The sequence below is a fragment of the Triturus cristatus genome, chromosome 10, assembly GCF_964204655.1.
Source record: "Triturus cristatus chromosome 10, aTriCri1.1, whole genome shotgun sequence".
NCBI classification, from domain to species: Eukaryota; Metazoa; Chordata; class Amphibia; order Caudata; family Salamandridae; genus Triturus; species Triturus cristatus.
Window position 1 is genome coordinate 949,145,201 of NC_140593.1, and position 14,196 is coordinate 949,159,396.

The following is a 14,196-nucleotide window of genomic DNA, read 5'->3' on the forward strand; positions in this document are numbered from 1 at the left end:
ATTTTTATTGTGTATTGAATTAATAAACTGTTGTGCTCATCTCTAAGTTTACCTGACAACACCATTGTGTGGCAGACTGTCATAAGGGCTGGTGTGGACAATTAAGTGACGCGCTGAACACCGGGAACCACTGGCTCAAATTAAGCGATGTCTCTTGCACTTTTTAGAAGCCCACAACTTACTGTACCCAGCTCAGTCTGGCTTCTGCATTGCCCATAGGCCCGTAGTACTGAAACCGTGCAACTATCGGTTTAATTCTGGACCATGATGGACATGCTGCTTTGGTCCTACTCAATCTGTCTGCAGGATTTGACACGGTCTCTCATATCACACTCATCACAAGGCTATCCCTATCCAGTATTTGTGGCCAAGGCCTCAGACTGCTTCTCTTTTAACTCTCTAACAGGGAGATGCCACCATGTAGATAATCTCCTCCTGAAACCACCTGCTGTATACTCCAAGATTCCTATCTCAATCCCACCCTCTTTAATGTCTACATGTCCCCTTTGGTCCTCTTGCGCGGTCCTTCAGTGTTGACACGTACACCAATGATACACCGATCATCCTCTACATTTCAACCAACATTCCTTCCACTCAACAGGTTTTTCACTCCTGTGTGTCCGAGGTAGCAGAGAGTATAGATGTAAACGGTCTGAAACTCACCAATGATAACACTGAGGTTATCACCTTCTGCAAACAGCCTCTGCCATGGCATCCTCTTTCCAGGCCTTGAGAATTGGACTTCCCTTCTTTCTCTGTCATTGCAGCCAGAAATCTGGGCTTTTTATTTGACTCCTCTCTCTCCTTTGCACAGGCTGCTGATGGCTGCTTCTCTTTAGGTTTAAATCTTTTTATTATAGAAAACAGAGTATCGGTAACGGCATCAGCAGCTATCGCCTACAACCCGGATCACTGTACCTGTAATTCAGCAGGTCAAAAGCCCCAACTTGATCCCCGTGGTTGGACCACCCTTAAACACAGCATGTCGCCTACAACCCCGTGGGGCCGGCCGCGTCTTAAACTGAAGGGAGCGGGAGGACCCCCGGGTTCCCTGAGGGGCAATGCTGAACATCCATCCACTAGGTGAAACCTTGTTTAAATAGACCATGGAGGAGCAAATCCGAAGGGTACATGCCAGGGGAAGGCGCTCCCCTGTAGAGGCTAAGACTCCGCTCTGAGCGGAAGGCTCTGCGACCATGACGCGTCCATTAGGGCGTCAACCGCCTCGATACTTCAGAAAAAAGAAAACTCTGTCTGTCCCCAAGAAACCCCCCCCCCCCCCGGAGCCCCAACACCCGAACCCCCCCTACCCCTAGCCCCCCCCCCCCTCGTCCAGTGCGTGTCGTCGGGTATTCCTGGGGGTCCCTATTGGCCTCTCTCAGGTGGCACGTGTCAAACGCAGTCAAGAGGCGCTCTCCCCCTACTCGGTAAGCCGCAAAAGTCGAAGATATCGCGGGCAGGTCAGTTCTCTGAATTCCGTGACCAGTAAAGACCGGAATGGCTGCCATATGTCCGTGAACCGTTCCGCATCCCCTGCCACTGCCAACGACATCTTCTCCATACCTAGCACATGCCACAATCTATGGAGCCAGCACGTAACCGTGGGAAGTGTAGCGGTGCGCCAGTGTATCAGGATGTTCTGGACAGCCGACCCCAACGCAATGGCTATCTGCCTCCCTCTGCAGGACTTTAAGGGATACATCAGCTTGTTCGGGAGGCCTAGCAAGATATAGGCCGGCAGGCGCGGCAGCTCAGTATCAAAATGGCAGTCTACGTTATCTATCACCTCCTGCCAATAGGTGTCAAGGAGAGGACAGTCCCATAGGATATGCGATAGCGTACCCACCCGCCCGCATCCCCTCCAGCACGTGTCCTCTTTACTATGGTCCATGGCGTGTATGCGTTCTGGGGTATAGTACCAATATGTTGAGACTTTAGTGAAAGTTTCCGTGAGGCCTGTGTGGTATGCCGAGTGTCTGGCTCTATAGGCTATCTGTTCCCATTCGTCCTGACTCAAGGATCTGCCCAATTCCTTTTCCCAGCGCACCCTCCCCGGATTATAGAAGTGTGACGAGGGCGTTTGGAGAAACTGATAGAGGTCACTTATGAGTTTAGCGTCCGAAGTCCGCGACAAAAGCCATCGTTCATAAGGGAGGAATCTTCTGTCAGCAGCCTCTCGTACCTGAGGATGCAGCGCCCAATGGCGCACCTGCATGTAACGCAACCTCTCATTCTCTTGGAATGTATATTCCTGTCGGAAGCACGTGAAGGGAATGACCCCCTCCGAGTTGTACAGATGACACAAAGTCCTGCACCCCGCCGCGCGCCAGTGAGTGAACGCTCCCCTTTCCATCCCCGGGGTAAAATCAGGATTATCAGGGGTGTGAGCGCGCGAAGGAAAGGTCGTTAGGCCGTGCGTAATATTGGTGGCGTCCCATACCCGCAGAGGATCTCTGGTGATAAAGGAGGCGTATAGATTGGCGGGGCGGTCAGCCCTGCGCAGAAACGGCACTTCCTGTAGAGGCCTGCCCGCAACCGCCTGATCCTGGAAGAGCCAGTGCTTGTCGGACTCCCACCTGCTCCACTCCACGAGATAGCGCAACTGTGTCGCTTGAAAGTATTTGCGGAGATCCGGTATGCCCAGTCCTTCAGCCTCAGGTGCTAGTATTGAGAGTGCTCTCCTCATCCGAGGCTTCTTGCCCTGCCATATAAAGCGTGCTAGGTCAGACTGCATTTTCTGGGTCCATCCGACTGGCAGCTGCAGCGGAAGTGCTCGAAACAAATACAAGACCTGAGGGAGAATCGTCATTTTGACAGCCGCCACTCTACCCAACAGCGAGAGGGTGTTGCGATCCCATCGAGCCAATTCCTCCCTTATCTTCTTACCCAGGGCGGTGTAGTTTGCCGTGACCATAGCGGGTAAGGTGGGGGCTAGCATGATTCCCAGGTAGGGCACTGGATCCGATGACCAGACTATCGGTACCCGGTGTTGTAAAAGGGTTCTGGTCGTCGGAGAGAGAGAAAGATCCAAGGCTACTGATTTTCCCATGTTCATCTTGAATCCCGCGACCTCCGCAAAGGAGGTTAACTCCGCAATGCAGGCCGGCAAGGCCTGCAACGGATCTTCCAGTGAAAGTATGACGTCATCAGCGTATAAGCTAATGGTATGAAAAAAGCCGCCAAATTTCACCCCCCTCACTGCCGAGTTACTACGGATCCGTTGCGCAAAGGGCTCCATGTAGAGAGCAAAGAGTAAAGGCGACAGTGGGCATCCTTGCCTTGTGCCTCTTTCAATGTTAAAACTCTTGGAGCAGTGCCCGTTCACCTGCACTACAGCTGTCGGGGACCTGTAGCAATTGAAAACCATGCAACGGAACTTGTCCCCCATCCCCATCTTCACTAGTACCTGTTCTAGATAAGGCCAGTGAATGCGGTCAAATGCCTTCTCAGCGTCCACCGATAGCAACATTCTCTCCCCTGGGATCCGTGACGCCTTTTCTATGAGATGAGTAATCCTTTTAGTGTTGTCCACCGTCTGCCTTCCTGGGACGAAGCCCGCCTGATCCGGGTCAAGAAGTCCCGGCAAATGTGGAGCCAGGCGCGCCGCTAGGATCCCGGTGTATAGTTTGAGGTCTACATTTAAAAGAGATATCGGCCTGTAAGAGCCGCACTGCGATCTATCCTTCCCCGGTTTGGGGATAACCACGAGGGACGCCTGTAGCAAGTCCGGCGGTATGGCCCCTGGTTCAGTGAAAGTGTTGAAAAGGCGCGTGAGAACCGGTGCAAGTGTCGCACAAAACGTTTTGTAAAAGAGGGACGTATAGCCGTCCGGTCCCGGGGATTTATCATGCTTAAGATGAGCAATGGCAGATATATCTTCTTCGACCCTTATCTCCTTGTCCAGAGTCTCCGCCTGCGAGAGTGTCAGGGATGGCAGGGAGACCGAATCCAGATACCCCGTTGTCGTGAGGGCGTCTGGGGGCTCCCCGGCGTATAGGTCGGCATAATACCTGCGAAAGAGCTCCGCCATACTGGCCTCCTCCGTGACCGTCGAGCCCGCCGGGCCGGCGATCTCTTTCACCATCTGCTTCTGTCGTACCACCCGGAGCTTACTCGCCAGTAGCCGGCCGCACTTGTCCCCCCCTGTGTAATAGGCGTGCTTTAAACGCAACGCCGCATATTCCGCTCGATCCATATCTAGCGCCGTCAGGAGCTTTCTCGCCTCCTTGAGCTGCTGCCAAATCCGGGGAGCCCCTGTCCTACAGTGCATTTGCTCCAGTTCACGGACCCTCTGAGTGAGTTCCTCTCGCTTCTGCCGCCGGGCAGCATTATCCGCTGAGGAGATAGCGATAAATTCCCCTCGCAGTACCGCTTTCAATGCAGCCCACTGGGCCGCTCTGGATGTGTCGGAACCCTCATTGTGTGAGAGGTATTCCCGGATCGCGGCCGTAACCTGCACAACCACTTCCTTCCTGTAAAGTAAGGAGTCCCGGAGACGCCAGACCCGAGGGGGGCAGGAAGCCGGCGGTAAGCAAAACGTAGCCGTAACTGGGCGTGATCCGACATGGAGACCACCCCCATCTCCGCCGCCGTGGCTAAGGAGTACGCGGGCCCCGTGACCAGAAAGTGGTCCAGCCGTGCGTAAGTTTTGTGTGCGTGCGAGTAATAAGAGTAGTCTCTGTCAGTAGGGTGCAGGTGTCGCCAGAGGTCATGTAGGTCCATGTCTGCCAGCTGGGCCTTGCACCCGGCCGAGAACTCCCCGACCTGCGGGGAGCGGTGTGCAGACCTATCAAGAGCGGTGTCAAAGACCATGTTATAATCGCCTCCGACAATAATATGCCTGTCTGGTGTAGCCGTGACCTCCCCCATAGCCGAACTAAGGAAGCGTTCCTGCCGGTCGTTCGGGCTATAGAGAGACCCTACTGTGAAGGAGAGGCCTGCCACTCTGAACCTGTAAGCTAATAGCCTGCCCTTCTGCTCCGCTGGTTTGTGGAGGACTTCTCCTCGAAAGTGTCGGGCTACTAGGATCGCCACCACGCTGTTTTCGTGTTGCAGGACGAGAAGAACTGTGTTGGGAATATGTGTGAGCGTAATCTAAGGCAGTCTCGGGGTAAGAGGTGCGTCTCCTGTAGAAGACAGATATCTGCCCGGGTGTTCTCTAGGAGGGATAGGACAGCCCGCCTTTTAACCGGGTTATTGAGGCCCCTGACGTTAAGCGTCACAATTTTAAGAGTTGTGGCCATCTTGGGAAGAGACAGTTGTGGCCGTGTAGGTCTTTAGTAGACCCCTGAATCGTGCCCCGAGCGCTGCAGCCGCGGCCGGAACCCCATTCCTGCACTGGACGACCCTCCCTCCCGCCCCGATCCCCCCCCCGCTTCCCCACCGGACCCTCATTCCTCCTTCCCTCCCCCACCCCTCTCTTCCCCCCAACTACCCACCAGCCCCTCCCCTGGCAACGTGCTAATAACTCTGGGCATCCCTTCACCGGTCTCCCCCTCCCCACCCCCTGACCTTTGTTCATCATAGTCCAAGTCGAGTCCCACTGGGAACAAGTCTTTGGTAGAATACTCAAGTGGACGTCCAGCCACCGGTCCCTCCCCGCCCGCCCCCCCCTCTCCCAGCCCCCAAACCTGCAAGTTGATGTTGGCAATAGCGATCTCCCCCCGGAGTGATTTATGCAGTCAGTGCCACGTCACTAGCGCCAGTGTTCTCGGCCACCTCCATCACCGCGCTTTCCATGCTGGCCCTGATGGTGGGCGAGTCCGGTCTCCCGGGGCGCTCGTGGGGCCGTCGCCTGGACACCCGCTGCCATCCGTCCCCCCCAGAGCGCCCCCGCCGCTGTGCGGTCGTGTCGTCCTCCATCGCGGTGATGCCCAGGACCCCACACGTCTCCTGCAGGGAGCGGAGTTGGTGCATAGTACCATTCCACCTGAATATGAGTCGGAAAGGGTGCCCCGAGGCGTACGGCGTTCCATGCTCTCTTAGAAAGTCCATAGCAATTTTGAAAGTTTTTCTTTTTTGAAGTGTGATGGCAGATAAGTCTTGGTAGAGGGCAACCGGATGACCCCGAAAAGTCAAGGACTGCCATTTCCGCACCTCCGCCAGGATGCGTTCTTTGAGTGGAAAGTCCGGGAGAAAGGCCAAAATGTCCAGGGGCGGCGCCGACGCCCTCCGCGGCGGTCCCACCCTATGCGCCCTGTCGATCCTGATGGGGAAGTCCTCCGACTCTCCTAGAACCTCCCGAAACAGGTCCCGCAGATATCCTGCTGCGTCTGCCCCTTCTTCTTTGGATGGAACTCCCCGAACCCTAACATTATTTCGCCGAGATCTGTTTTTGAGGTCCTCGGCGTGTGCTTGGAGGTCTATCTGCTGGTCCCGGAGGCGCAGCACCTCTTGTTGCAGTTGTTCGAACTCTTCATCTCTCCTCTGGCCAGCATCTTCCACTGTGGCCACGCGTTTTCCCAGGCCATCCACCTCCCCGCGCATCTCCCGCACTTCACTGGCCACCTCTTTTTTCAGGGTTTGGAAGTCTTCCCTGAGGGAGCCAAAGAGGGACTCCATAAAGGACCTGGTAATTGGAGGCTCCCCACCGGTAGCCTCCGCTGAGCCTCCAGAGGAGCAGGGCGACGGTTGCCCCCTCTCAACTCTCTGCTGATTCCTGGCGAGTAATTCGGGGAGTGTGCGCTCCCCCTTCTTCCCACCCCTGTTGCCTGCCATGTCTGTGAGGACGTGAGGACGTGAGGCCGCTCGAACCGTCCGCTCCGCTCACAACCCGTAAAGGCCCCAATCCACTAGCATCGCCTCCGGGCCCCTCCGGCAGAATCCACACACTCACCCCTCCGCGGTGACTTCCTCCAGTCCCGGTGACGTCGAGCGCCAGGCCCCTCAAGCCCTCCGAACACCGGTGCTCCGGTCCCCCATCCGCTCCATCGTCGCTGCTTCTAGGGTCCTGTGCCCCGCTCCTGCCCGTCTGCGGCCAGCGTTGGGCCCCTCGTGGGCAACTTCCCCGTATCTCTACCTGCCCGCGTTCGGGCTCAGTCCTCTTGACTGGTGCAGGCCTCAGTCCCTGCCACTCGCCCCAGGCTCTCTGTCGCCATGAGCCGCGGGCCCTTGCCCTTTCCGCCGTGTCCCAACGTGGCCAGTCCGCCCGGATGAGCAGCCGGGGGGGGGGCCCCCCTTCTCCACCTCTGCTATTAGCCTCGGCTCCTCCACTCCCGGGCAAGCGGCGAGCCCTCGACACCCGCTTACTGCTGCGTGGTTTCACCCCCGGGGATCTCCCCTCCACCGCCTCCGGTCCTCTGGAGGTGTCTCTCCGTAGGTCAGAGCCCACCGTCGTCGTCACTGTCGCCTTCTTCCGGAGCCAGCAGCCCTGCACCGAGAGATCCGGAGGTGCACTCAGGCCCGCTGCCCCGCCAGCTATTCGCCCCCTCCGGTCCCTGTGAGAGCCCTCTCACCCGCGTTCAGTGCCGGTTGGCACCACTCCCTCCTCTGGCCTCTCGCCACTGACACCGCTCCGCGTTACCTCACTGTCGGCGTCTCGCCTCATCGCTTCAGCTCCCTGGGTGCCATTCGCGGGCTACTCGCCACGTGTCTCCGGGGCCGGCGTGGCCGTGCGCGGAGGAACCACGTGTGTCCTTGGGACGAGCAGCACCCCCAATCTCAGTCCGCAGGCCGCTCACCCTGCCGGTCCGTTCGTCGCACACCACAGCTTGTCTCCGGCCCCTCCGCTGTGTAGCGGCAGGCCGCTCCTCCAGCCCCGGGCACTTGCGTAGATCTCAGCCCAAGATCGCGGTCGTCAGGCTCGACCCATCGCTCCTCCTCCCGGCCGCGTCGTCACTCTTGTAGGCCGATGAGCGTCACCGGTGCCCCCCAGGGACCCCAGGTCTCAGCACAGCCCCTGCCAGCGCTCCACCGCTTCTTCCGCCAGTTCCCCCGCAGATCAGGGGGAGATTCTGCAATGAAACTGGGTCTAGGGGCTTAGGGGTCCAGGAGCTCGCAGGGAAGACGTCCGCTCACCACGCCATCTTGGCCACACCCCCTGCTGCTTCTCTTTAATCGAAATACTTATGCAAATGTTTCCTGTCCTCTCTCTCGCTTTTCACCGCATTGTCACTCAAGCCCTAGCTACATCCAAAATGGATTATGAAGACTCGCTCAATCTGAGTTGTCCATTCTATTTATTTCAGAGACTGCAGAGCATCCAGGTAGCGGCCGGTTTCAGAGGAGAGGGGCAGAACCGGGCGGGTGAGACAACGAACAACAACAAAAAGGAGAAAAAAAAGAACTTACCTGATGCTTGCAACCCGCCGCATCACCATCTTCTGCTCCTCTTGTGGCTCCACTGCAGGCAGAGGCTCCCAGACTCCCCTGCGGCCAATCCTGAAGTGGCTCTCACGCATGAGAGCAGCTTTAAGATTGGCGTGAGCACCGATTTGCGCTCCCATGGAGACTGGGAGTATGTTCTTTGCTGTCTGAAACCCAGCAACGCAGCTGGGTTGGAGAGAGCTTCGGGGCATACGACGGTTTGGCCGGCCTGAGACATCCGGCCAAACCGCCATGCGCACTGATAGCTGTGCAGCCACTCCCTGGTGGTGCCTGTCATCCCTCTGGCCCATCCCCAAGGCTCGGCCGGGAAACAAAATAAAACGATAATAAACCCAGGCTTATTGCCGTTTTTTTTTTATGCTGCTGGCTGAGGGGGGCGATGTTCCTCCACCATAGGAGAGGAGCCGCCCCTGATCCAGAATGCTTCAACCCCGCGATCTTCAGTCTATCATCATCTAAAAGAAAAAACACCACCGCAAAACAGCACATTTTTAAATCTCTGGGCTTTACGTATAAACAGGGTCACCTTTAGGGCAGTGCAACCGGTGCAGCCGCACCTGGCACCGACCTCGGGGTGAGCGCTGTATTTAGAAAAAACTTATGGGTTTTAAAAGCACCTGCTGCCGTGTTCCTTGTGTGTCCAGCAGTTTTCTGGCATCAATACCAATGTCAAGATAACTGGTGATTAATGTTCCTGCTTCAGAAAGATGGGAACTTTGTTTAGTGGGAGCTTTGACTCATCTTAAAGTAGCACCGAGTGCTAATACACCGGCTGCAAAGAACGCGGACCATACAGATCAAAGACTGTATTTCATGTGGATAGCTCAGTGGATTACTGCTTTTGTCAAAGAAAATCTTTTATTACACTAATTCAAAAGTTACAACCCTCATATACAAGAGTGACTTATGAACTGGCATCAAAGAGCTGTTATGCTTTTCCCCAGTCTTTCATTATCTATTCCTAATGTTGCTAAAAAGGGTTTGTGTGGGTAGATATACATTCTTATTAGCAAAGCCAACCCCAAACAGGGCTTCAAAACAAATAAAGTGTATGTGAGAGAGGGGTTATGGAGAGATGAGGGGCACTGTTGGAGGGTGGGAGTGAGGGAATCCGTGGAGGAGGAAATGGGGGGGCAAAAGTGATTGTCGCACGGGCGTCACCAACGCTAGAGCTGGCATTTTGTATAAAGCTCTTAATAATCAGGGTCCCGCTTATTGCAAAAACAAATTCACACTCTCCTGTCCTCCACGTTGTCTACGCTCCTATTCCTACTCCTTGCTACCAGTGCTGGACATCTGGTGCAGTCACTTTGGCGGTCGCTTTTTCCCTCCTTGGCCTCCAAGTTGTGGAAAATGGTCCCTTAAACTTAAAAAAATTCTCTCTATTTCAGTTCATTCAATTCATTTATTCATCCATTCAAAAAAGAAACTAAAACTATTGTTGTTTACTCGCCCCTTAATCTTTCTTCACTAGTATTGTTTGATCTTCCTAGGCGCCAGGCAGCCAGCAGCGGTCTTTAAACCAAAGATGCAGGCCTCCTGGCCCCTTCACAAGGTCGTGGAGACAGAAGCATTTTTTCTAAAGATCTCGAAAAAGATCAAATATGCTCCAAGGAATACTGACTAAAATCAACATGCTTGTCCAGAGGGATAATCTAGCTGTGCTGGAGAGGCGTAGTATGGGGGGATAGGTGTTGTAAAGGAATGCTTGGAAGAGAAAAGCTTGGCATGTGCTGTGAGTAGGGGTGGGCGGAATTTGCGAAATTCACTTTCGCAAATTATCGCGAAAATGTTAAAAATCTACGCAAGCACGCGGAAATATCGCGAAGATGCGGAAGTTTTTTTCCCGCCCGTTCGCGGTATTTTCTACGTGGTCGCGGCTCGCCAACTTACCCATGCGGTTGCTCGCTGACGCGGCCATCTTGTTTACACTTGTCTCGCGGTGCATGATCGCGAGAAGAAAGACGTGATCGCGCGACGCATGACGTTACTGCGGGCGCGAACTGTCGCGAGACAGCGCAAATGGCTACCAACAATCCAACATCTCGTGGAGAACGCGACCGGATCGGAAAAACTTGTCGGCGAACGCAGGGATTCAGGTAAGGCGATCGCGCGCACGCGAGAATGTATTATTTTACAGCGCGAGCAAGAAAGAAATTATCGCTAAGCTGCGGAATGTGGAAATTTTGACATTTTGTCTCGCTTTCCGCGGAACGCAAAAATGCCAAATTATCGCAATTTCCGTGAACGAAACGGAATTTTGGCCCAGGCCTAGCTGTGAGGGCCTTGCAGCAGGTGCCCAGATAACTCACTTATTGCACTGAATGAGGGTAGTCTGTCTCAAGAACAATATTTGTACCCTTCTTGCCAAACCCATATACTCTCATGGCACATGCTGAAGTGCATGCACACGCTGAAGTACAGGCACATGTTTAACTACTTCTACTGTAACGCTTCATGACTAACAGTAATAGAAACATGACCCTTTCTAGTAGATCTTGCCTACAGACATATTTAGCTCTCTAGTGAGAGCGCACGTCACCATGTATCACACAACATACAACACACAACACATACATACATACATGCATACATACATACATACACACCGAAAAGACCTTTTGGACAGCCCCTTTCAGCAGTGAGCTTCTGTGGTTCAGCTGGAAAAAGGAATTTGCTGACAGGGTTGCCCCTCAGCATTTGGTTATTGTGAACTACTTACAAAAAGCTGTCCACATTCACTTTGTAAATAATGCATTGGTTTTTTTTAGTGTTGGTATAGAGACAGCTTTAGTTGTCTCGCCAACTTCATGTTAAAAAAAAAAATCAGAAGAAGAACACATACATATATATGTACATAGATAGACGTTCGGTGAGGACTCTTGGTCTGTTCAAGTGTGATTACCATTTGGCTTCTGCCCACCACTGTTCACATCAACTGACTATGGGGCAGCCCCCTTCAGCCATTGGCTCTCGCTTCTTTGTGATTAACTGCATTTTGTTGCTGCACATGTACATACCTACCTAAAAAGTAATGCAAGTCAGTGCTAGGACTTGTAGGCCAATTTTTGCATTCACTACAATATTTTTCTAAAAAAAAATTTAAGGGTGATTTTTTAAAACTTTTTTGGCAACATATGCATACCGCATTTTGATGGTACCATTTTAACATTTTGTTACCTTTACATTTGAATGATTTATTACATATGCTTGCAAAACATGAATTAAATCACAAGCTTGACTAAAGCAATGCAAACAAATGCTTATTTACCCAGGAGGCCCCTTTGCTCTCTTTATGTGCTTTAATGCCCTACCCATTACACCCTTCCTACTTTTCAGTTTAATCTTGGTGTTTTCCTCCCTGTTCTGTTCCAGCTTTATTTTTTCATTTTTTCTCCAAAAACATTGTGGCTGCATAGTACTACTTGTTAGCTCACTTCAATTTTAAGTGTTCCCTGCACTTTTTTGTTTAGCATTCTGAAATGTCCATCAGTCATGTTGGAACAGTAAAGTAAAAAAAGCTAAAATGGCTGCCGACTTGCTACAATGTATGCATATGTATACATCGTGATGCATGTGCATGCTTGTGCGAACACTGCAGCTTTTATTTTAACTTTACCATTCTAAAATGTGTGAAAGCCATGTGGGAAATGTAAACTAAAAAAACATGTGTGCAGAGGTCAATGAAAACAAACATTGACAGACTTAATAGATTTGCGCTTACCTTCCATGGGCCAGACCTATTAGCTTTGCCAGTGTTTGTTTTCTTGTATCTGGCACAAACAGTTTAGGATGTCTCAGAGAGCTCATACGAACTACACAGATTGGTATTGGATTCAGCTCCATCGGCCCTTGTTTATTGCAAACGTCACTCATTATATTGATGCACGATAGGTTAATTACAACGGTAGTTCATGACGTATGGAGTTTTGCAATTGCCCTAAGTCATCTAGCTATCTTGTTGGTGCACCAGAGAGATGAATTTATATGGGCAGTGCTGTCCACTATATCTTTCCTTTGTGTGAGAAAGCTGTTTGCTTACTTTACAAAACATATTTTAAGTATCAAAGACAGCAACTGTAAGGAATAGTATGTTTATTATGTTTGTTCTTGGCATGGATGCTGTTCAAAACACACTCAGAATATCACTTACCCAAATTTACTCTACAATCGGTTGATTGGTGTACAGTTCCGTAATTGTAATTGTACTGCAACGTTCAGAAATTCAGTTTACTGAGCATTTCAGAATGTTACATGGCAACACCTTTATAGAGCAGACTAATATTAAGATGTGTCCCATTTAAGAGATATTTTATATGACACTTTAAACTGCTTTTAGTTACTTGGCCCCTAAAATCTGGAACTCATTACCATTGGAACTCCGGCTGGCACCCTCCGAGGGTTTTTTTTTTTTAGGAAGAAACTGAAAACTTGATCATTTGGATCTAGCAAATTCCCTATGTATGGGCAATTTTATAAGTGGTATGATGATTATTATTATTAACTCGTTTGGCCGGAGTAGAAACTGTAGTAAAGCAATTCATCTAGATCCGTCACACTTTCGTGTGTCAACCATAAGAATACTGGGCCTGATGAAGAAGCAATTTCATTATTGCAAAGATCAAATTTCACCCTTAGAGACCGCAAAACATTTTTTTCAATTGTACAAAACTCAAATTACGATTCGGTGACGTGTTACCGAATTGCAATTTGGGTTTTCGATTAAAAACTGAATCAGTAATGGGAAAGGGCATGTAAGGGCGTCCTTTCCAAATACTGATTCTTTAACCCATGTATTAATGTTTTGCGATCGAAATTCAGTTGCAAAATAATCATATTTCATCACCAATTCAAAATTGGCAGTAACATTTGTAAACAGGAAGAGTTCCTCAAGGAACCCTTTCACTGTTTTGAACACCAAAAAAGCATTTTTTAGGACTTCTTGCTACCAGAAAATCTTTTTACTACATTTAATTTTCATTTGAAAGGCATCCAGGTTTCCTAGAATGCGGATTGCATTAATCCACCATCCCTCTGACTCTAACTAGTCGTAGTGGTTCTTGATTTGTGGCCTTCCTCCTGCATATTAATTGGGTAGATCCAATTATGTCCACTGTGAATCGGTATTTTGTGAAACAACAAATCAATACCTAGGTTGGTTCAGAAAATAGCAATACATTTTTTAGACGTGCTCCCACTTCCACTGAATACATTTTAGTAGACTGCTAATAACAAATGTCAAATTACAAATCGTTAATGATGCAGTTTACAATTTCTTATTAAGAATCTTTGTACATCAGGACCACTGTGTTTGGAGAAGGGCGTCATTTACTGAGACCCACGAGTTTCAACTCATGATGAGGGAAATGAGATACACAAGATCTGATGACAACTTATTTCAAGAAGATCTGCTACATTATGCAAAATATAATTGTTCTTTTTCTTTCAGTTCCATAACAGCTAGTTTAGAACGCAAACGCTTTACTTGCAGTGCCATGGTATCGAGGCTCTATAGCACTGTACATATAAAATGTTAGTACTAACCAGCTTGGTGGGAATCACTTGATCCTGCAAGGATTCAAACCCGTCATGTGAAATTCTCCCAGATATTTCAGTAGCAGATATGTTAGCCTGTCGAGTTATAAGTTAAAAAAGCTAGGAAGAACTGAAATTATCAGAGCAGCTTTATGATGGGTGATATAGACGTTCTGGAAAAAACGCATATAATATGAACTAATTTTTTTTTATTTTTTTTTTTATCTTTTTCCATTTCTCGGAGTGGGTACATTCTGTTGCAAGCCTAGGTTTACCATTTGGTTCCATTTTTCCATCTAATTGGTCATCTATTACAAATATATATTTGGAATTAAC

The 14,196-nt window shown here is 50.6% G+C and overlaps 1 protein-coding gene across 1 annotated transcript in view; it reads right to left on the reverse strand.

Annotated features, from left to right (window-relative positions):
* HHATL (hedgehog acyltransferase like) overlaps positions 1 to 14,196 on the reverse strand; it is a 135,218-nt gene that overhangs the window by 43,843 nt on the left and 77,179 nt on the right. The gene's annotated exons all lie outside the window — the stretch shown is intronic.